Raw genomic sequence first — 22321 nt, 5'->3', positions numbered from 1 at the left:
GGTCCTGGCTTCACCTCTAAAGGTGCCTGGTCCCTCCACCCAAGGAAACCCTTCCTATTGCAGAGAACATAGAGGGCCTGCCCCTTGGGGAAATGTTCAACACCAATCTTATACAGAGGAGTGTCAGTCAGAACACACCAAAATGAAATAGCTGCCACAATTGCCAGAGTAATAAAACAGTACCTGGGCCTTTAATAGGTATGGCAAACTCAGGATAGCGAACAGTGGAAAAGGGGATCAGGAAAATAAAATAAAAAACACTAATACATAAACTCTGTCTTGCCAACATTTACAGCCAATACAAACCATGCTGTGCTTCCTCTCAGCACCTTCAAAGGCAACTAACAAATTTAGGCTCAGTCTTTGACAGGTGGTGCAGTGCTGAAGATGGGTGGATGGTAAAATTGTCCTTCTTGCCCTCTGGTCTGGATTCAAATGTGCAGTTAGACTGATTCTTGGTACCCTGACTGTGACTCTCTCCTCAGCCTCCCGGGTTTCTGGTCTCTGCTGAGATGACACTGTCCAATGTCCCAGAAATCCCAAAATGACTCAAAAAGAAAAAGAGTACTTGTGGAAAATACAGTGGGGAGATTTTCCACTGCATGCATCTGATGAAGTGAGCTGTAACTCATGAAAGCTTATACTCAGATAAATTTGTTAGTCTCTATGGTGCCACAAGTACTCCTTTTCTTTTTTGCGCATACAGACTAACACGGCTGCTACTCTGAAACCTGTCAAAATGACTCAGTCTCCTTTGGGTAAGAATGTGGTGGGTAGAAGGGTCTTCCCTGGTTGTGATGTTTCTTGCTCTGCTCTGCTCCAAACACAGCCAAAACTAAGAGTAAAACCAAACCCTTTGCCTCTGAGTTCTGGCTTATGGTTGGTTCTGGGAGTGTTGCTAGCTGGTTCTATCTCCATTCTGGACCCTAGGCAATCTGGGAAACAGAGTCCTCAGCCTCATTGCTGGTATAATCTGGGAGTAAATCCCCTGGCCTAGAGGCTCACTGTGGTATTTGAGGAGTACCCCCTCTAATGTGGTTATATAGAATTCACAAGAGGCAGAATACACATCACTGCACAATCACTTGCTTTTCGATTGCTCCCCTTCCCCCTCCATCCAGGCAATAAACTGCCTGTTTATATTGTAAGCTCTTCAGGGCGGGGAGCTTCTCCTGGTACCTGTTTATAAAGAGTTTACCAAATTTTTGGCATAAAATTAAATTATAAATAGAAAAGGAAACACACAGTGAAGCTAGGAGGAAGGGTAGAGTGAAGAGAGATCACGCACCTAGACATGGCACAACAGTCAAAAAGTTAAAAAAAAATCTACCCCTTTTCTTCAAGTCTTCCAATATCTTTTCCTTTGTGAATTTCATGTAGCGTTTGCTAGATACATATTGTATGCTGTTAAAAGAAAACAGCCCACACTGTGGAACAACTTCTTGTCCTGTTGTGTATAGATATTTACATATACTTTAAGTTTATACAAGTCTACTTCCCCTCTGTGATTCTATCTTAGGCCATGGGGATATAAATACATGTCAGAAAATGCTTAACACATGGCTTATATTTATATAGTTTACATCTCTCCAGTATAATGTTACAAGTACTGACTTGAAGAATACTACTTTAGTAAGGCATTTCTGAGAGCAACTTTACTTTTACAAATGTTTAGCTATACTGTCCAAAGATTTCTGTTTTGAACCATTAGAGCATTGGGGTCATATTGTCCTTTTCCTTCCTCCACACCATCCCTCCAGAAGTTACTCTGAAATTGCTCCAGTGTGAGAGATCAGTCATCAAAGAGAAGATCTGCAAATGTGACTTGAAAGGTGATGTGTCTAGCAATTAAATCAAAGTTTATTTTTCTATTTTTAAAAAAAATGCAGTACAGCAGACCATAAGTCTTCACTGAACATGGTTACAATCTCAGGAAACAGAATTCAGAGGTTATAACTAATTCTGTTCAACATATAAATCAGGACTGTGAATATTTGGTTCAGAAGAAGCTACAATTCCACCAGTTCTCTTGAAGTTCTACCTTCTTATACCAAGTCTGAATCTGACCCAGGAGGTGCTAAGCACAGCATTAATAAGTTTGATAAATGGAATCTGGGTAAATTCAAAGTCTCCCCATGAGTCTCCTGTTTTGCAGGTACCTTTTCTATGGATGGTACATCTATTAACCATTTACCTACCATTGTGGGACTCTCAGATTTCCAAATAATGCATCCATTCACAAGGAACAATGTAACAGGCTTATGGTATGTTTGGAGACTTGTTTTTTTTTTTTTTTCCAAAATGCTGCAGGCCTGCTCCTGCTTTCAATTTCACCAATGTGAATCAGGAGTAACAATGGAGATACACCTGTGCATAGCTGGGATAAAGCAATTGCTGTCCCATTTTCAGTTATCAGGTCAGACATTCTAAGCAGAAGTTGTCATTTCAGCTCCTGCACATCCCCTCTATTCCTCAGCAAATATAAATGAAATAATGCTTTGGTTTTCATTTTTGTTATTTTCAGTAAACCACCATGTCCACTGGATGGAGCCACAAACCATCAAAAATTTCAGAGACTGCTGAAAAGCAAGAATTTGATGCTGGTGTCAGATCCACAAGAAGAAATAGCATTTCTAGGAGTGAAATAAAGTATCAGGATGAGAAAAAAAGCTATAAGAACTGATGTTCTAAGTAGAGTTTTAAAAACTTAAAGTACAAAACAAAAAGTAAGAACATCTATTGTGCTTTGTTCCCTTATATACTTGATAGAAAAAAAAATACATTTCCTTTGAGCTGGAGGAAGGGAGGAACTGAGAGTAGCTGGAGAGTTCAATTCTGTCCCTTCTTAATACTTGATGCAGTGAAAAAAGTTTTAATCCTCTCCGTATTAGCTGTCTAATGAGCAGAGGAGAGTAGAAATTGTTAGATTTCCCACAAAGAGCAAACATTTCACTGGGGGGCAGAAACAAAGAAAGGCCAATTCTCCATGATGAGTATGCCCCTCACTTTGTAAGATCCTCCATCTTGAATGCTTTTCATACACACACCCTGCAATTCAGAGAGGCAGATTTTTAATTTACAATTTAAATTTAATCTACTAGGAATCAGCAGGCCTAGATCATTTGAACTCATGAGTCCTGACAGTTAGGAGAGGACATCTCTGGCCCGCTGATATAAGTTTTAATAAATCTTAGAATATCAGGGAAATTCCAGAAGATTGAAAGTGTCATGTGTCACTACTCAAAAAGGACAAGCAGGCTGACCCAGGTACCTATAGACAGACTAGCTAGCTGTCCGTGCTGGGCAAAATCAAGAAAAAGCAAATATTGGATTGAATTAATTTGATGCGATTCCAAGTTTGGTTGATAAAAGTAACTGTAGATGTAACAGACTTTTGTAAGGCATTTGACTTAGTACCACGGAACATTCTGATTAAAATATTCACACTATATAATATCAATAAAGCACACATTAAATGGTTTAAGAACAGGCTAACTGACAGATCTCAAAGCATTCCACAAGGTTGATACTAAGCCTGATGCGATTCAATATTTTCATCAATGATCTGGAAATAAATTTAAAATCACTGCTGATCAAATTTTGCAGATGACAAAGATTGGCAGAATGGTAAATAACTCTAAGGGCAGGGCATTTGGACCTGGATCTCTTAGTAAGCTGGGCCCATTCAAACCAAATGCATTTTCATACAGTCAAACACAGAGTTATACATCTAGAAACAAGGAACACATGCCATCCCTCCAGAGTGGGGGACTGTATCCTGGAAAGCAGCGACTCTGAAAAGGAGTTAGGAGTTATAGAGTAGGTGTACACTGAAGCTGGGATCATGCCTTGGGTAGACCAATACGTGCTAGCTCTGATCCAGCTCAACAAAGCAATATAGATGTTGCTGCACAGGTGCCAGGGCAGGCTAGCAGCTAAAGTATAAGCCACCCAACCACCTGGGTTTGAGCTCAGGAAGCTAGCCTGAGCCACCACTCATGCCGCAGTGTACTCACTCCCATCAGAGCTAACCTGTGTTTGTCTACCTGGGCTAGGAGGTACACTCCCAGCTGCAGCCTAGATTTACACGTACATAGTGGACAAGCAGCTCAACATGAGCTCCAAGCACAATGCTATGGCAAAAAGGGCTAGTGTGATCCTTGGATGAATAAACAGGGGGATAGCAAGTAGGAGGAAGGACACGATTTTTATGAATGTGGCATTGGTGAGATTGATACTGGAATACCACACACGATTCTGGTGTCCACGCTTCCAAAAAGATGTTGAAAAATTGGAGAGGGAACAGAAAAGAGTCACAAAAATTATTCAAGAGCTGGAGAAAATACCTTACAGTGAGAGACATAAAGAGCACAATCTGTGTAATTTATCAAAAAGAAGATTAAGGCCTTAAACACTCTGAATCTGTTTGCCATTGAAATGATACTGGGAAACTCCTTCCCCACTAGGTATTGCCCATAGGCATCTGCTGCCCTAGTCTATCCCCACAGGATACAATAATTGCCAAAGAAGTCAGTGGGAATTATTTGCATCCTGGTTTTTACATCCAGGGCATCAGGACCTTGGTATGCTAAGGCAGACTATATGTCATGGCCAGGTCATGGGCAGCAATACCTAGTGGTCAGAGCCACTGCCAGAGTCCATAGTCATGAGACAGGAATCAAGAGTCAGATGGGTCAGGATACCAGGGGGTCAGAGGCAGGAGACTAACTGGAGATCAGAACCACAAGTCAGACACCAGGAGTCAAGCCAGGTCGGGATGCCAGGAAGTCAAGGGGGACCAGGAAGCACCCAGTCAAAGCACAGTGGACCCCAGTTGTTCACACAGCTTCCTGATTTTGCTGCTTGTTTCATTAGGGCGAGTGGGCCAATCAGCTGCTCTGGAACTCGGCCAATAGGACCCCAGGGGTGGATCCTCAACCTATGCTGGACTTCATCAGTACTAGGTAAGCAGTAGACAGGAGGCTGCCAAGTGGAGGGTTGGAGCATGGCTGCTACTATATACCTGGGTTTGAAGCCTGTGGGTCATGACATTACAAGTACCTCTATTTGTTTTGTCTACGTGGAATCTAGATTGCAGGTCAGGAAGAATGGCCAGAAGCCTTCTACAATACATGCCTGTCCCCTTTCCCCTCACAGCCTGTGGCTGAAGCTTGCTGCAAAAGGAACCCCAGCCAAACCTAGGCTTGGAAGACAATTAAGGCAGCCTGAAGTAGTTAATCTACTGGTTTTCCTTATTAATTGTGTAGATGTTCATTATCTAGTCAGCTTTTTAAATTTTTTCTGCCTGATTGCCTCTTTCATTGTTTTCCTTTGTTAAACGTTCCCTAAGCTCTAGGGCCTTGTCTTAACTAAGCAAAGCAGCCCACTTCAGGACAAGTTTAGCTAGCACATGATCTAACCTCAACCTTCTCCTAGTCAAGGTACGATAAGAGAAAACACAAATACCTGCCTTCTAGCTTAGATTTGACATCTCTCTGAAGGAATGTCCACTCTTGAGATGGAGGTATAATTTCCAGATCAGGTAGACATATCCACTCTAGTTCTGAGTGCACTAGTGTGCTAAAAATAGAAGCATAGCCAGCCTCACATTTAACTGTTATTGAAATAGACTTTCTTCAGCACTCACATGGCCCTGATTCTCCTCTCACAGCAGTTTTACCCCAGTGTAAATCAGTGTTGCCAATCTCATGATTTTATCATAAGTCTTTCACAATTTGGTGCTTTACTGAAAACCCCAGGTGCTGGAGTCATGGGATTATATGAAAATCTCAGTTTTCATTTAAAAAAAAGAGTTTCTAGACCTGGTCATTGCAAAGAGCAGCCTGAAAATGGGAACACTAAAGGCTCATGATTCTAAGGGCCTTACACATATATTTTTAACACTTGGAATTAACAATACAAATAAATACATTTATTTGAGTGGAATTACTCCTGATTTACACCAATGTATGCACCTGATCTTGCCCCACCGAAGTCAATGGGAATTTTTCTATTGACTCCAATCGCAGCAGGAATGGGCCATAAATGAGAGGATCAGGTTCATAATTTTTACCTATATTAATTAAATTAATTTTATAATCTATTCTGCACAATAGACAGAGTATGTTTGACCACAGAAGCATAGAGTGAACTCAGCATAATGCAAGGGCTAGGACACCAAACTGGGAGTTAGGAAACCTTGGTTGTCTTGCAGCCACATTTGCTATGTGATCTTATTTAAGTCATTTATCTCCCTATATGTAGAACAGGGATAACCCTCCTTTGCAAAGTGCTTGGAGATCTGTGGAGCACTATAAATGGGCTGAATATTATTTTTATGTTATCACCTCTTTTTCTTTTCTATTCTTCCACTATTTAGATGGCATGTTTCACAGAAAACTGTTTTTTTTTTCTTTATTTGGCTTCTTAGGGATTCGGTATTGGTGTATGTGAATGAATGAGGAGAGACTACATTGGCTTAAAATCCAGTAGTTCTTTATTGCAGCCAGAGCCCTCACATAGCCAAGACTTGTCTCTCCAGAGCTGTCACCAGGCAGCCTCCCCTGCCCCCTCAGATATGTTCTTTTTTTATCCTGTTCTTTCAAGCAAGATCCACTCTGCAATCCAGCAACTGTGGGCAGAGAGAGACCCATTACACTATCTTCCTGTATGTGCGTAGCTTTTCTTCACTGCCTCCTACACTTCATCTGCCAGCGTTTTCATCTACCCACTCTTCCATTTTCAATTCAGTTCCTTTTCAGCTGATTTCCTTTACCCCGGAAGGCTTTCCAGCAGATTTTTCCGTCGTGACCTGACTGCTTGGCTTTCCTCAGGTCACTTTCTCACACCTGATATAGAACTGTTCCTTTTTATCCTCGCCCGCAGCGTACTTCATATAACTTCTCTTGTCAGGCCTTCTCAACAACTTACCTCAATGACTTGACCAATTATTTTCCCCACACACTGGCCTTTTGGTTATTGTTTTCTTTAAGGGCTTGTGATTCTTCAAGGAAAGATATTTTTAGTTGATTAATCGACAGTACCCCAAGCATCCAAAGCAGTATGTGGGAATTTAATCCAATTTAATCCTCTCAGAATCCAAAGCAGCATAGCTTCTAGGCCCGAATGAGTGTGATGTCAAGCTCTCACACTGGCACTCTCAAAGCAGCCTCTAGGTACCCATAGCCATAAATGAACTGAGCAGCTAACTGTTTATTCATGCATCCTGCTACTGAGTTTGAAAATACAGGTGCCTGTTTGCATGCAGAAATGTAAGAGTTTGGAGAGGACAACAGATGTGCATATATCACAGGCTAGCCCTTATGCCTATGGTTGAAAATTAAACTCCTGTTACTGACCACCTCAGCAAAACTGACAATGTCAGGGTCAATGGCCAGCTTCTCCTTTTGCATTATTACAGCTGCACTTGTATTTGGTCATCAGGGACTGAAAGGACAATTATTTTCAGGTGGTTCTGTATTTAATGGTGTTCAGAACACTAACTCCTGTGCATCCTCTACCTATCGCCAGTGTATTGGAAAGATCAGAATTCCTGTCTGAAACAACCCAGGAACAATTTTGCATAAGGGGGAGCACAAGTTGATCTGTAAATGTGCAACCCTTCTGACAGATGCCAATAGTAACAACAAGGGCTGAGATCAATGTGTCAAAGGCTACTTTTCTAAAAATAAAGACAGTGGCTTGAGCTCTCACCCAGAGGCGTACACTTATTTGTGGCTCTGGGAAATAAAGATTCTTTACAGGCAGTTCTTTTCCCCCCACTCACGAACACTCAGGAGTAGAGCTGAGCACATATTTTGGCTAATAGTTTCAGTTCACCAAAAAATAATTTTTTCAGCAAATTTACTATTCATTTGACACAGTCACTGAATGGTTTCAGCCAAAACCATTTGGGAGGGGAGGGGGGCAACTGAGGCACCATTCAGAGAGAAGGACGAGCTGCCACATCACTTTTAAGGTTATCTTAGTCATTAGGGCACTCACTTGTGTAAGCAGTGTCAGGATGAGCTCCACCCTGACATCTGGTGGTGAGGTGTGGCAAGTTGTGGAAAAGAACTTCAGGGGCCGATCTCATTTGCATAGGCACACCCATCCCACCTAGAATGAGGCCATAGCTGCCCAAATGGTCACTTTGGCTGCTGTGGGATCCCCAGTGTCTCTGTTATTGGGGCAGGAAGAACGAATTGTTATTACCCTGATTATGGAAACTGTGCTTGAAACTGTACTTGGCCTTTTGTTATGATGGAGGGACTCACCATCAACTAAGTAGCACTCGCTAGGCAAGGGTCATGGGTTTTAAAACTCTGTGAATGGAGAGAGGCTGGGGACAAGTATTAATACTTGGTAGCATGGGACCCTTGGTGAAGGCCTTACATGCTAATTGCATTTCCTCCTCTCTCCACTGTGGAATATCAGAGCTAATTTTGATTCCATTAGGAGTCTAGTTACAGGCTGCTGAGCTCACTTTGGGCTAATGGTGTACCAGCACTGAGGCTCCCCTACTACAAGCTGAACTGACTAAGAGCTGAAATCACTGAGTGGTGTGTTAAGTAGTGGGGGAGCCTGAAGATATATTGTGGAGCAGTTTGCGGGATGGCTGGAGTGCCTTGTGGACAGGCTGGTGGAGCAGTTCGTAGGACGGCGGGAGCTGCTTGTGGGCCGCGGAGTGGAGCTGAGCGAAGGAGTTCGTGGGGCGGCTGGCAGAGCGGAGCGAAGCAAAGGCATATGGAGCTGTGGGGCGGTCAGCTTCAGATCATGTAAGGTGCCTCTTACCCCCGTCCCATCTCCACCCAGGTTGGGAGGTAAAGCTCCGCAGATAAACTTTCGAACTCTGGGGCTGCCCTGACCAGGGACAGAGACTTTTGGGTCATTGGACTTTTGGGACGTTGGGTGATTTGGGGTTGCTGGACTCAAGAACCAAAGGGAAAGGACATGCCCCAATTTGCTTGGGGTGGGGTTTTTTTGCTCATGGGTTGTGTTATGAATCCTGTTGGTGGTGTTTCCCCAAGATAATGCCACATTGTTTCTCTCTGTTATTAAAAGGCTTTTTGCTACACTCAGACTATGTGCTTGCGAGAGGGGAAGTATTGCCTCTTGGAGGCGCCCAGCGGGGGTGGTATATATTTGTCCCAGGTCACTGGGTGGGGGCTCGAGCCGGTTTGCATTGTGTTATTGGAATGGATCCCCTAGATATTGAACCCGGCCCTTGTTGCTGCCAACTCTGACGGGCAGAAGGGTTACACTTGGGATGTGGGAGTCTGGGTTCAGTTCCGCCTGATGTGGAGAAAGGATTTGAATTTGGGCCTCCCTCATTGCTGGAGACAGCCCTAGCCAAGAGGCTACAGGATATTCTGAGGTGATGTTTTCTCAAACTCACCTGTTGAAGCTGTTCCACTGTGTATCAATAATTAGTCACTGGGGCAGGGACATGCACCCAGGTCTCTTACGTCCCAGCTGAGTGCCCGAGTTACTGAGCTCAAACGTATAGGAAGGAAGGCACCACCACCACCTTCTTCTCCAGCAGGGAAAGAAAATGCCAAACCTGAGGAATCTTCATAGAAATGCTCTACTGGCAGCTCCCTCCTGTTTAAACCGGGGAGGGGGCATCCTCAGTGTGACTGCTGAATACAGTTGCTGTAACATCAACAGCAGATACCTGGAACTCCACTGGGACGCCCGGAGACAGCCCATGCAGATCACAGAGCGCTAGCGGTACATGCTCTCAGGGTGAAAGTCCACTGAACAAGCAGGCAGCTGCATTCTGCATCAGCTTCAGCTCCCAGGTGGTCTCAAGATGAAGCCTTGTGAAAAACGAATACAGTAGTTTGATCTTGATGTGGAAAAAGCATGATCTGTGTATCTACAAAAATAGTCACACCTGTCTCATTAGGCACAGATGGTAAAAACTAGCTACAGCTGCAACTACCTGCAAATCCAATAGTAGGCTTGAATGTAACAAGACCCCTATGTTGGAAATCTGTGTCACAAAGGTTGGTCATATTCACTTATTCAAGGCATCCTCTAGTTCTTCCACTTTTTCCATCCAGCCTACAAAACATCATCTCCACCTTGTTTCTGTAGAGTCAGAGTCTGTTAGTATGTGCAGGTAATAGGGGATTGGATGCGGGCTAAGGAAACAAGCAAAAGACACAAAACTGATTCGCTCACTCCCAATCTGTTAATGAACCAAATGAGTACTCCAGAAGAGAAGAGTCTTTAAAATATTACCAGTCATTTGAACTAACTAGTCTCCCTGTGATATTTCTTTCTATCTGAGCCTAAGGTAATAACTGTTAGCCAAGATGGTGCCAAGCCTGCAAATACTTATACCATACTTAGCTTTACACATGAAAAGTAGAATTAGTGGGGGAAGCAAAAGTGGATGGGAATCTGGGAGGCAGTGACCATGAATTGGTTGAGTTCAGGATCCTGACGCAGGGAAGAAAGGTAAGCAGCAGGATACGGACCCTGGACTTCAGGAAAGCAGACTTCGACTCCCTCAGGGAACGGATGGCCAGGATCCCCTGGAGGACTAACTTGAAGGGGAAAGGAGTCCAGGAGAGCTGGCTGTATTTCAAGGAATCCCTGTTGAGGTTACAGGGACAAACCATCCCGATGAGTCGAAAGAATAGTAAATATGGCAGGCGACCAGCTTGGCTTAATGGTGAAATCCTAGCAGATCTTAAACATAAAAAAGAAGCTTACAAGAAGTGGAAGGTTGGACATATGACCAGGGAAGAGTATAAAAATATTGCTCGGGCATGTAGGAATGATATCAGGAGGGCCAAATCGCACCTGGAGCTGCAGCTAGCCAGAGATGTCAAGAGTAACAAGAAGGGTTTCTTCAGGTATGTTGGCAACAAGAAGAAAGCCAAGGAAAGTGTGGGCCCCTTACTGAATGAGGGAGGCAACCTAGTGACAGAGGATGTGGAAAAAGCTAATGTACTCAATGCTTTTTTTGCCTCTATTTTCACTAACAAGGTCAGCTCCCAGACTGCTGCGCTGGGCATCACAAAATGGGGAAGAGATGGCCAGCCCTCTGTGGAGATAGAGGTGGTTAGGGACTATTTAGAAAAGCTGGACGTGCACAAGTCCATGGGGCCGGACGAGTTGCATCCGAGAGTGCTGAAGGAATTGGCGGCTGTGATTGCAGAGCCATTGGCCATTATCTTTGAAAACTCGTGGCGAACCGGGGAAGTCCCGGATGACTGGAAAAAGGCTAATGTAGTGCCAATCTTTAAAAAAGGGAAGAAGGAGGATCCTGGGAACTACAGGCCAGTCAGCCTCACCTCAGTCCCTGGAAAAATCATGGAGCAGGTCCTCAAAGAATCAATCCTGAAGCACTTGCATGAGAGGAAATTGATCAGGAACAGCCAGCATGGATTCACCAAGGGAAGGTCATGCCTGACTAATCTAATCACCTTTTATGATGAGATTACTGGTTCTGTGGATGAAGGGAAAGCAGTGGATGTATTGTTTCTTGACTTTAGCAAAGCTTTTGACACGGTCTCCCACAGTATTCTTGTCAGCAAGTTAAGGAAGTATGGGCTGGATGAATGCACTATAAGGTGGGTAGAAAGCTGGCTAGATTGTCGGGCTCAACAGGTAGTGATCAATGGCTCCATGTCTAGTTGGCAGCCGGTATCAAGTGGAGTGCCCCAAGGGTCGGTCCTGGGGCCGGTTTTGTTCAATATCTTCATAAATGATCTGGAGGATGGTGTGGATTGCACTCTCAGCAAATTTGCGGATGATACTAAACTGGGAGGAGTGGTAGATACGCTGGAGGGCAGGGATAGGATACAGAAGGACCTAGACAAATTGGAGGATTGGGCCAAAAGAAATCTGATGAGGTTCAATAAGGATAAGTGCAGGGTCCTGCACTTAGGACGGAAGAACCCAATGCACAGCTACAGACTAGGGACCGAATGGCTAGGCAGCAGTTCTGCGGAAAAGGACCTAGGGGTGACAGTGGACGAGAAGCTGGATATGAGTCAGCAGTGTGCCCTTGTTGCCAAGAAGGCCAATGGCATTTTGGGATGTATAAGTAGGGGCATAGCGAGCAGATCGAGGGACGTGATCGTTCCCCTCTATTCGACATTGGTGAGGCCTCATCTGGAGTACTGTGTCCAGTTTTGGGCCCCACACTTCAAGAAGGATGTGGATAAATTGGAGAGAGTCCAGCGAAGGGCAACAAAAATGATTAGGGGTCTGGAACACATGACTTATGAGGAGAGGCTGAGGGAGCTGGGATTGTTTAGCCTGCAGAAGAGAAGAATAAGGGGGGATTTGATAGCTGCTTTCAACTACCTGAAAGGGGGTTCCAAAGAGGATGGCTCTAGACTGTTCTCAATGGTAGCAGATGACAGAACGAGGAGTAATGGTCTCAAGTTGCAGTGGGGGAGGTTTAGATTGGATATTAGGAAAAACTTTTTCACTAAGAGGGTGGTGAAACACTGGAATGCGTTACCTAGGGAGGTGGTAGAATCTCCTTCCTTTGAGGTTTTTAAGGTCAGGCTTGACAAAGCCCTGGCTGGGATGATTTAACTGGGAATTGGTCCTGCTTCGAGCAGGGGGTTGGACTAGATGACCTTCTGGGGTCCCTTCCAACCCTGATATTCTATGATTCTATGAAAGTAATCCCACTGAACTCATCTGGTGAAATCCTGGCCCCATTGGAGTACAGAGAGTTTTGCTATTGACTTCCCTTAGGCCAAGATTTCACCCAATGGGACTATTTATGCACATAAAGTTAAGCAGGTGTGTTTACAGGATCAGAGCCTATATCAGTCAAAAGATATTTTTATCTATTTGTAAAAAAGATAATGCATATGTATGGCGCTGTACAAATAATAACTGTAAGGATGTTCCCAATGGTTAGATCTATTCGACCTGGGCGAGGGAGCCTAAATGTGGTAAAAGGAATAATTATCACCTGATGAATCAAATATGGGTTTAAAGAGTTAATGTACTTTATGTAAGCTGCAATGACTTCTTTGAGGTCACAGCAGAGGACACTTGGTTATCCCAATTTGTTCCTTGAATGGCATCCAGAGAGAAAAATATTGGGCACAGTGAGGAAATTCAGCTTCAAGGACTACCAAAGAGAAAGAGCCTTTTGTCAAGCTGAATAGATGGAATTCCACACACATTTTCACACACACAAAGGAGGAAAAAGAGCACTTATCGCTTCTGTTTTCCTCTTTTTTCAAAGTCTGCAGCACAAAATCTCTCACAGGCAAGTTGTCAGCAAGGAGAAAGCATTTGGTGTACAGAATCTCTGCTGAGAGATTAGTGATATCATTTACCGCAACACTACCATAGCAAGAGAAATGCCTCTGAGAAAGACACATTTCAGAGTAACAGCCGTGTTAGTCTGTATTCGCAAAAAGAAAAGGAGTACTTGTGGCACCTTAGAGACTAACCAATTTATTTGAGCATAAGCTTTCGTGAGCTACAGCTCACTTCATCGGATGCAACCTGTAAGAGCCTGGGTTAACTGTGCAGTGAAGACATACCCAGAGAGAGACTCAGGCTCTACATATTCAGTTAGAGAAAGGCCAAACAAATGTAGCTCAAAAGTTTTGATGGACACAACCAGCCACCTCCACAATCTCAACCCATTAGCACCATTCTTGGAGTGGCCACGGGCTGAATGGACTTGGCAAATGAACTACCCTCTCACTCCTTGAGGAGGGCCATCTAGAAGATCAAGGGTAAAGCAGCTTGGTGGCATAGTGAGGTGCAGCCCATGCTGGTGCTGCTTGTTTTATTTTAGGGACAACTAAAAGACAGCACCCTTCAGGGCTATCACTCAGATACCTTTTGCTGGCACTAAATTAAGCTTCAGCACCTAGTCTGAAAGTTGGGCTGTTCACACTGAGGTACTGGGCAGGTATGACTAGGAGCTAGCTCCAATGGCCCATCTTAACTGGTCCTGTAGGAGTTTATCTTAACTCAACACCCTGGGGCCAAGCTTACAATCCATAAACACTCCAAACTCCTGTTCTCTTCAAGGGATGCTTTGGTACATAAGGAATGCAGGATCAGGACTTTTGTGATTCCCCATCAAGTGACCTCTCTAAGGTCCTGATCCAAGGCCTGCCTGTTGCAGTTAGTGGGAGTCTTTCTGTTGACTTTAGTGGCTTTGGAAAAGAGACTAAGGCCTTGTCTATGTTGGAAATGGTTTGCCAGCATAGCTATACTGGTATAACTATACCAGCAAACCATTCTTGTAGAGATTCAGCTTACACCAACGAGTTCTTTTACCAGAATCCCATGGGGTTCCCTGAACAAAATAAGCTATATTGGCAAAAGGACTCTTTGGCCAGAATAATTGCATCCACACCAGGGCTTTCATGGGCATAGCTCTGTTGGTTAAGGGAGTGAGTCTTTTCACACTCCTAACTGACATAGCTATGTTGGCAGAACTTGTTAAATGTAGATAGGGCCTAAGACTTTCCAGCTCTGCCTAGAACTATTTGAATCCGCTTCAGCCAAACATCAATGATAAAAGAAAATGTTACAAAAAAATCCTCCAAAACTTTAGAAAAAAAATTTCCAAAGGATTTGTACATAATGCACTTCAGTTATTGTTGTTTCTGGATCTGAAACCACAGAAGAAAAATGTTTTGCCTTGTTTTGATGTAACAAAACATTTTAAGGGAACAGTGCCAGGGATAGCTAACCACCACATGACCTCCAAGCTGTTTCAGTTTTCAGACATGACTTCTGAATGCAGCTTTGAAATACAACACACAATGACCCTAAGGCGTTTATCTAGTCTGCCAAGTCATTTCATTTCTCTGCTTTATTTACTTTGTAAGAATTAGCCTGTCGATGTAGCAGATAGCAGTACTGAAGAAGGAAACTTAACATTGTGAATGGGAACAGTCTCCTCTAAACAGAGTTGCCGGCCCTTGGATGTTAGGTTCTATTAATGCAACAGGAGATCTGGTTATCCCCTCGTAGTGCTCAAATCCACTTCTGCACTGGCAGCATCACTTAATTTTTTTGGTTGTCTCATTTATAGGCTGATAGGTTTATGCACATCTCTGCTGCCTTTTCATAAAAAATGCTTTGTTCTTGCTTGCTTGGTTTATTGAGTTTTACAGCCCACAGGATATCAGTATGGCAATACCCATGTTGTTTGCTTTCATAATTCATTTGCATTTTGAAAAAAAAAAGAATGAGGGACAGGAGTTCTAGTTCTCTTAGCAGTGATGGGACCATCTGCCAGAAGACCCAGATGGTTTTCTGTGTATCGGGAAATTTTTGCTACTGTCCCTCCTGCTCCATCAGGGCTAGTGTAGAGAAGGGACCGGCAACAACCTACATTCTGCAGTTGCCTTGTGGACCTTTTCTGAACCTGGTTAGAGAACACACTGCTTAAAATGCCAGCAGTGGTCTGCAGCCCTATCTAGCCAGTGTTGCCACAACTGGTGTCGGTGAACCACTGGCAGTAATACAGAGACATTTTAGCAACAAAAATCCGAGCATAGATGCAGGTTTTGATTCCTGGGAGATTGGGAGTGTATGTGGGTGGACCAGTAGAATTTTGACACATCATATTTTGCAGCATGAATCCACTGAAGAGTGAGAGGAGCTTCCTTGTTAGTGTGCTTTTTGCAATATTGAACATTGGTAATAGATTTCTTCTTGAAAAAATGCTGGTTTAGGTGACACTCATCTTTATTAAGCGTGTGCTTTATAAATAATAAGAGTCGATGTGAACAATTCGAAAGTGAGGGGAAATTCAAAGGGTCTATAGAAAATGACTGGGTATCACACCTGCCTAACCTCAGATTTGAGGCTGGAGAATCAAGCTTGTGAGTGATTTCTCAAGATCTTGAGAATGCCTCCAAAAATCTCAGGACTTTGGGAAGCATAACATTCATGAGTACCATAGTCACTGGTGCTACGCCCATGAAAATGATACTGAATAGGATAAAGGAAGATAAAGATTAGTTATCCCAAATCTAGATAGGCAATAGAGAAGATAGCTCTTGAATAATTGAGTACTATTGTCAGGCTCTGGATCAGGCTGTCAGGCCTGGTGGTTGAAGCAGTGGTCGAAGCTGGACATAGAATCAGGACCGGGCCAACAGCAATGCTGAAACCAGAGTCCAGGGACAGCTGTGAGTCAGAACTGAGGTCAGAGTCTGTAGGCAAGTCAAATTAGTATCATAGTCAAAGTCCAGCTGCAGGTCATAGGTCAAAGCCAGGTTGAAGTCAGTCTGAGGGTAGAAGCAGATGTAGGGTTGGAGCAAGCTCAGAGTAGGGGATGGACAAGGCTGAAGTGGGCTGGAACAAGGCTGGAGCAAGAATGGGAACCAGATCAAAGGCAGGTTGGAAGCCTAGGACAGTGGCTCTCAACCTTTCCAGACTACTGTAGCCCTTTCAGGAGTCTGATTTGTCTTGCATACCCCACGTTAAATCTCACTTAAAAACTACTTGCTTACAAAACAGACGAAAAAATACAAAAGTGTCACAGCACACACTTACTGAAAAATTGCTGACTTTCCCATTTTTCTCATATAATTATAAAATAAATCAATGGGGATATAAATATTGTACTTACATTTCAGTGTGTAGTATATAGAGCAGTATAAACAAGTCATTGTCTGTATGACATTTCAGGTTGTATTGACTTCGCTAGTGCTTTTTATGTAGCCTGTTGTAAAACTAGACAAATATCTAGATGAGTTGATGTGCCCCTGGTTGAGAACCACTGGCCTAGGGAGTCTGTTACCTTGAAAGGCAGCAGGAGGGTCCTGGCCAGGTATTGCTGTTACACAGACTAACTTGCCTGTATCTGGAGGTCATCTGACTGGGGCCCCCCTCAGGAATAGGCTGCCGCAGCATGCCTGAGGGCTGAGTCACTGCAGGCTCTGTTGGAGGTTGGGAGTTATGGCACCTGTTTGAGCAGCCCTGGTCTGGCTACACGTTTGCCTCACAACTATCATCCATGTAAAGCAGGGAACATATTATTTTATTTAAAACTACACAGTGTCCTTTTCAAATGGCAGAAAGAAACCCAGAGGAGCAGGGACCCCTTAAAGTTTCATTTCTGTTTGATATGTGTCAATGTCGACATAAATCACTGCTCTGTAGACCAACCTTTGTACTTTGAACCTGATAAGGAGATCTCCTTCAATTTTCCTAGATCAAAAAGGAGCCAGCAAGGAAGACAAATACATAGCAGAGAGGGTGAGAGGGAAATAATAAGGTCTTTGTTTCCTCAATAAAATACGCGAGGAAAACCACAATCAGGACCAGAAGACTTTTCTATTTACAGATGCAAAACTGAAGATGCTGCATCAAATGCTGTCCTCAGTTACCTGATTTTGTATAGTTACATATGTATAAATGAGAATAGAATTAGGTCAGTGGAAAGCTTAATGAGTCTATAGTAAATACTGTTTACAATCACATCCCTGGATCAATAGGTTCTTTTCTGTATCTCTTATAGTCTATCCCAACAGAAAAACCACTTGTTTGCTGCATAACTTCTGAAAGAATATGCCTTAGCATGGATATGTGTTGCTCCAGTTTTTGCATAATCCATCTGATTCAGGAGAAAAAACTGGAAAATGGGGCATAATAAAAGAAATCAATGTGATTTTTTTCTACCCTCCTCCCCCCCACACACTTTATACTATATTTTTTTCAAACAACTTGTGGTTGTGAATTATACAGAAAGTAGGGTGGGTAGAAAATTAAGTCGTAAATTTTGGCTCTCTTTACAATGTCAACTCCTGTTCCACATGGAAGCAACTGTTGACAGTGAACATTTAAAGTTTGGGGGGTGGAGGGTGGCAGATCTTCAGCTGGTATAAATTTTCAATTTACACCAGCTGAGACTCTGGACCTTGGCATCAAAACTGCCTTTAATGGACTTAAATAAAAGCTAATTGCAAGAATTAACATTATTATATTAGTGACACCTTAAGAAATAAGATTTAAATTTAGGAGAAGGAAACCTATCCTTTAAAAGTTGTAATCTCATGAATTTATAGCAACTTTGAGTCAAGCACCCACTCCACTTTGTGCTAAGATTGCATCAGGTATCAAAAGTTTAGCTGGGTCAGTCTTTCAATGAGACAGCAATGGTAGGGATTCATGAGATGACCGCCTTTCTTCTGGGTTCAGTATTGAACCAGTGTCCCAGCATGGTGAGAGGGGCTGCTAGAGACAACAGTGCTCACACTGTCTTTATGAGGAGTCCTACGGAATATGGTTCTGTGCTTTTTCTACAGCTTTGTATGGGAAACATGCTAAACAACTTAGAGGGCTGAATCCACTGACTTCTGTGGAGCTACTCTGATTAACCAGCTGACAATCTGGCCCATAGAAAGTAGGAAAGACTAGAGGGTTGGCTGGCTGGCTTGTTTGTTAAACCATCCTGTAGAGTTATATATCAGGCTTTTAACTCCAGTAAATTCCATAGGATGGTAAAATAACACATAGCAAGGTTATAAGGCTATCAGAATTGTTTAGAAGGGATACAGCTGAGGTCCTGACTATTTGTGGTCTTTAAAGAACCCTTCGTAGGCATATAGTATGTTTAAGACATTTGGCTTTGTGAGTTGTATGGAAGTATAGGTACCTCTACAGCTGTATCACAAACTAGGTGTTGCAAAAGGACTGTAAAAGGTAGGTATTTCACAGAAAATTAACATTCACACTAAAAATTATATGCCATCTCTTCTTCTCCAAAAGTATCCAGCATAACCAGCCCAAGGAAAAAGAGAGAGAGTACCAACTGAGCTTCATTCTTCAGCTTTTCCCCCAAACCTTTCTAAGCCCCTCTGTGAGTACAAGCTGAATGGCTAGAGGAGACAAAGCCATGGACATGCACTATGCACCCAGAAACCGCTGGGTTATTTCCAGGTTTTATGTGTGTGTTAGCATTACCTGGTTCCCTCTCCACAGAAATTGCATTGTCAAGAAGCTGGAGGGGACTAGTGGAAGCTGGGAGTCAGTATGGAGGCACAGAGAACCCTCTGCCTCTTCAGATCTCAGGTCTGAGGGGCAAATGATGACAGGAGAACCCCCAGATTTGCCAGCCTCCAACATGGGTAATGCCAATAAAGCAAATAATATGGCCTTCTTTCAGATCTGTGATAAGGAAAGCTGCTGTTGACATGGTATAGAATCATAGAATATCAGGGTTGGAAGGGACCTCAGGAGGTCATCTAGTCCAACCCCCTGCTCAAAAGCAGGACCCATCCACAATTAAATCATCCCAGCCAGGGCTTTGTCAAGCCTGACCTTAAAAACTTCTAAGGAAGGAGATTCCACCACCTCCCTAGGCAACGCATTCCAGTGTTTCACCACCCTCCTAGTGAAAAAGTTTTTCCTAATATCCAACCTAAACCTCCCCCACTGCAACTTGAGACCATTACTCCTTGTCCTGTCCTCTTCCACCACTGAGAATAGTCTAGAACCATCCTCTCTGGAACTACCTCTCAGGTAGTTGAAAGCAGCTATCAAATCCCCCCTCATTCTTCTCTTCCGCAGACTAAACAATCCCAGTTCCCTCAGCCTCTCCTCATAACTCATGTGTTCCAGACCCCTAATCATTTTTGTTGCCCTTTGCTGGACTCTCTCCAATTTATCCACATCCTTCTTGTAGAGTGGGGCCCAAAACTGGACACAGTACTCCAGATGAGGCCTCACCAATGTCGAATAGAGGGGGACGATCACGTCCCTCGATTTGCTCGCTATGCCCCTACTTATACATCCCAAAATGCCATTGGCCTTCTTGGCAACAAGGGCACACTGTTGACTCATATCCAGCTTCTCGTCCACTGTCACCCCTAGGTCCTTTTCCGCAGAACTGCTGCCTAGCCATTCGGTCCCTAGTCTGTAGCCGTGCATTGGGTTCTTCCGTCCTAAGTGCAGGACCCTGCACTTATCCTTATTGAACCTCATCAGATTTCTTTTGGCCCAGTCCTCCAATTTGTCTAGGTCCCTCTGTATCCTATCCCTGCCCTCCAGCGTATCTACCACTCCTCCCAGTTTAGTATCATCCGCAAATTTGCTGAGAGTGCAATCCACACCATCCTCCAGATCATTTATGAAGATATTGAACAAAACCGGCCCCAGGACCGACCCCTGGGGCACTCCACTTGACTCTTACCAATGTAACAATGGAGTGCTTTTTTTCTGGGGAGGAAAGAGAGTTGTTTTTTACTAACTGAAATTGCTCATGACTGTCTATCCCAATGTAAATTGCTATTTGAGTACCATTTTGTGTGAGATATTGAGTACGTTACTCTTATATGGTATCTTCCATCCAAAGAGCCCAAAGTATTTTACCAATCAGAGGACAAATTCATGAATAACACCTCTGTGAAACAGAGAAGTATTATCTAATTCTGCAGAGGAATTGAGGCGCAGAGAAGTTAAATGACCTGTCCCTGATCACTCAGGAAGTCTGTCATAGAACCAGGAATAGAACCCACATTGCTTTAGCCACAAGACCATCCTTTCCCTTTTAAAATATTTCATATAGGAAAATATTGAAAACTATCTGTGCTTCATTTGCTCAATAATTTCCATTATTTACCTTCAGATTTTAGATCTTGTATATGTATATGTGGGAGCAACAAAACTTGAAATAGCTGCAGCATACAAGGAAAACAGTTTGCAAAGATTTCCCTTCAGTGATGCTCACTTTCCATATTCCTTCTTCTCAATTCTTCCCTTCCCCTTTTTATTCCTACTACTCTTTCTCCTCCATTGATGTCAGCCAAGATGTGTGAAATAAATGCTCTGTGTGTGTCTGGATCTCTGTATACCTCTTTATGCAAGGTAAACTAGCACTAAGGCCTGAGAGGCTGGGGCAAGTTTTCAAAGAAAAACAACAAAGAGTGGGCATAACTAGTCAAAGATGTACTGAGCTGTATAGAAAGAGCTGTGAAAGCAGCAACAGATGAACTCAAGCAAATCTCCTCATGTAGGGGGTACTTAAATTGAGAAGGTCTTTTCCCAATGGCACCTTGGCATGGAGAGCCAGGACAACCCTAACAACTTTAACTGCTTTGGAAGGAGACATGGAGGTGAGGCAGGAATTCAAGTACAGCACCTCTGGAATGGATTATTAAGCTGAGCAACAGATATTGAAGTTAAATGCTGACTCAGACCTCACCATTTAGTTAAAAAATAGACAAGAGCATCTGAGAACTGCATGACCAATTCACAGGAAGATGTGAAATTTTTGTTTTGAATTAGATTGTCTGGATTTGTATAAAGCACCACTCCACTTCTATAGTGAAATGACTCTGCAGGGTTCTCAGAATTTTAGGATTTTAAATGATATTTTATAGGGGTCTCACCTAAAATGTGTATTTCATGTACTATCTATTGACCTAGCATAATTGCCACCATTATTTATACAATAAACACAAAACAAAACCTCCTGACCCTCAGCTGGTGTAAATTGGCATAGCTCCACTGACTTCAATGGGCCTGTATGATAAAACATGCATTGTAATTATAGATGTCCTCAAGCTGAAAAATGTGGATCTCTCTCTGTCACCCTTCTCCATTCCTTCGCTACCTCCCATAAACAATGTTTGGATTTGTTTGGACCTAGAGTCTTGGTGTGGTCCATGACAAAGACAGGAGGCAGCTGTGAAATTCAATGTCATATCTGAGACAACCCTCCCGAAGTTCAGGAGGTGTCTCTAATTCTAAGCAAACACTTCCCCTTCTTCCTCTATCAGGGTTGAGTGGGATATCTGATCCACCTCTGTACCTGGAATAGTCATTGACCTGTGACCTGCACGGACTGGGTGTAAAACGCTACCAGAACAGAATTTTCCACTGGCTCGTTTTGCACTTACTTTTCACATGTGCAAATGGCTGCAAAGCTAAACGGAATCAAATCCGGAGCAGATAGATAATCTGCTGCTACTGACTAAGCTCTTGAACAGTGAGATAATGCTTTCTAAAGTGTGTGGGAAAGAATCTAATACTATGAGAGCATGTGTTCTTCCTTCCTTCCCTCCTCAGTAGCTTCCTGCATAGTCTCTGCAGCCATCCTGTAATTATCTTGCCCCTCCCTGCAAAGCCCTCGGTGACCACATTTTTTAATAAATAAAAGCATAGGTTCACTAAATGGCATCATCAAAAAAGAAATTAGTTGATACCGCCCTGAGTCAGCACTACAATCAATGCAGAGGAGTACTTGTGGCACCTTAGAGACTAACCAATTTATTTGAGCATAAGCTTTCGTGAGCTACAGCTCACTAGCTCACGAAAGCTTATGCTCAAATAAATTGGTTAGTCTCTAAGG

This window comes from Lepidochelys olivacea (assembly GCF_965140295.1).
Source record: "Lepidochelys olivacea isolate rLepOli2 genome assembly, chromosome: 3".
Taxonomy (NCBI): Eukaryota; Metazoa; Chordata; order Testudines; family Cheloniidae; genus Lepidochelys; species Lepidochelys olivacea.
This window is presented reverse-complemented; position numbering follows the sequence as displayed.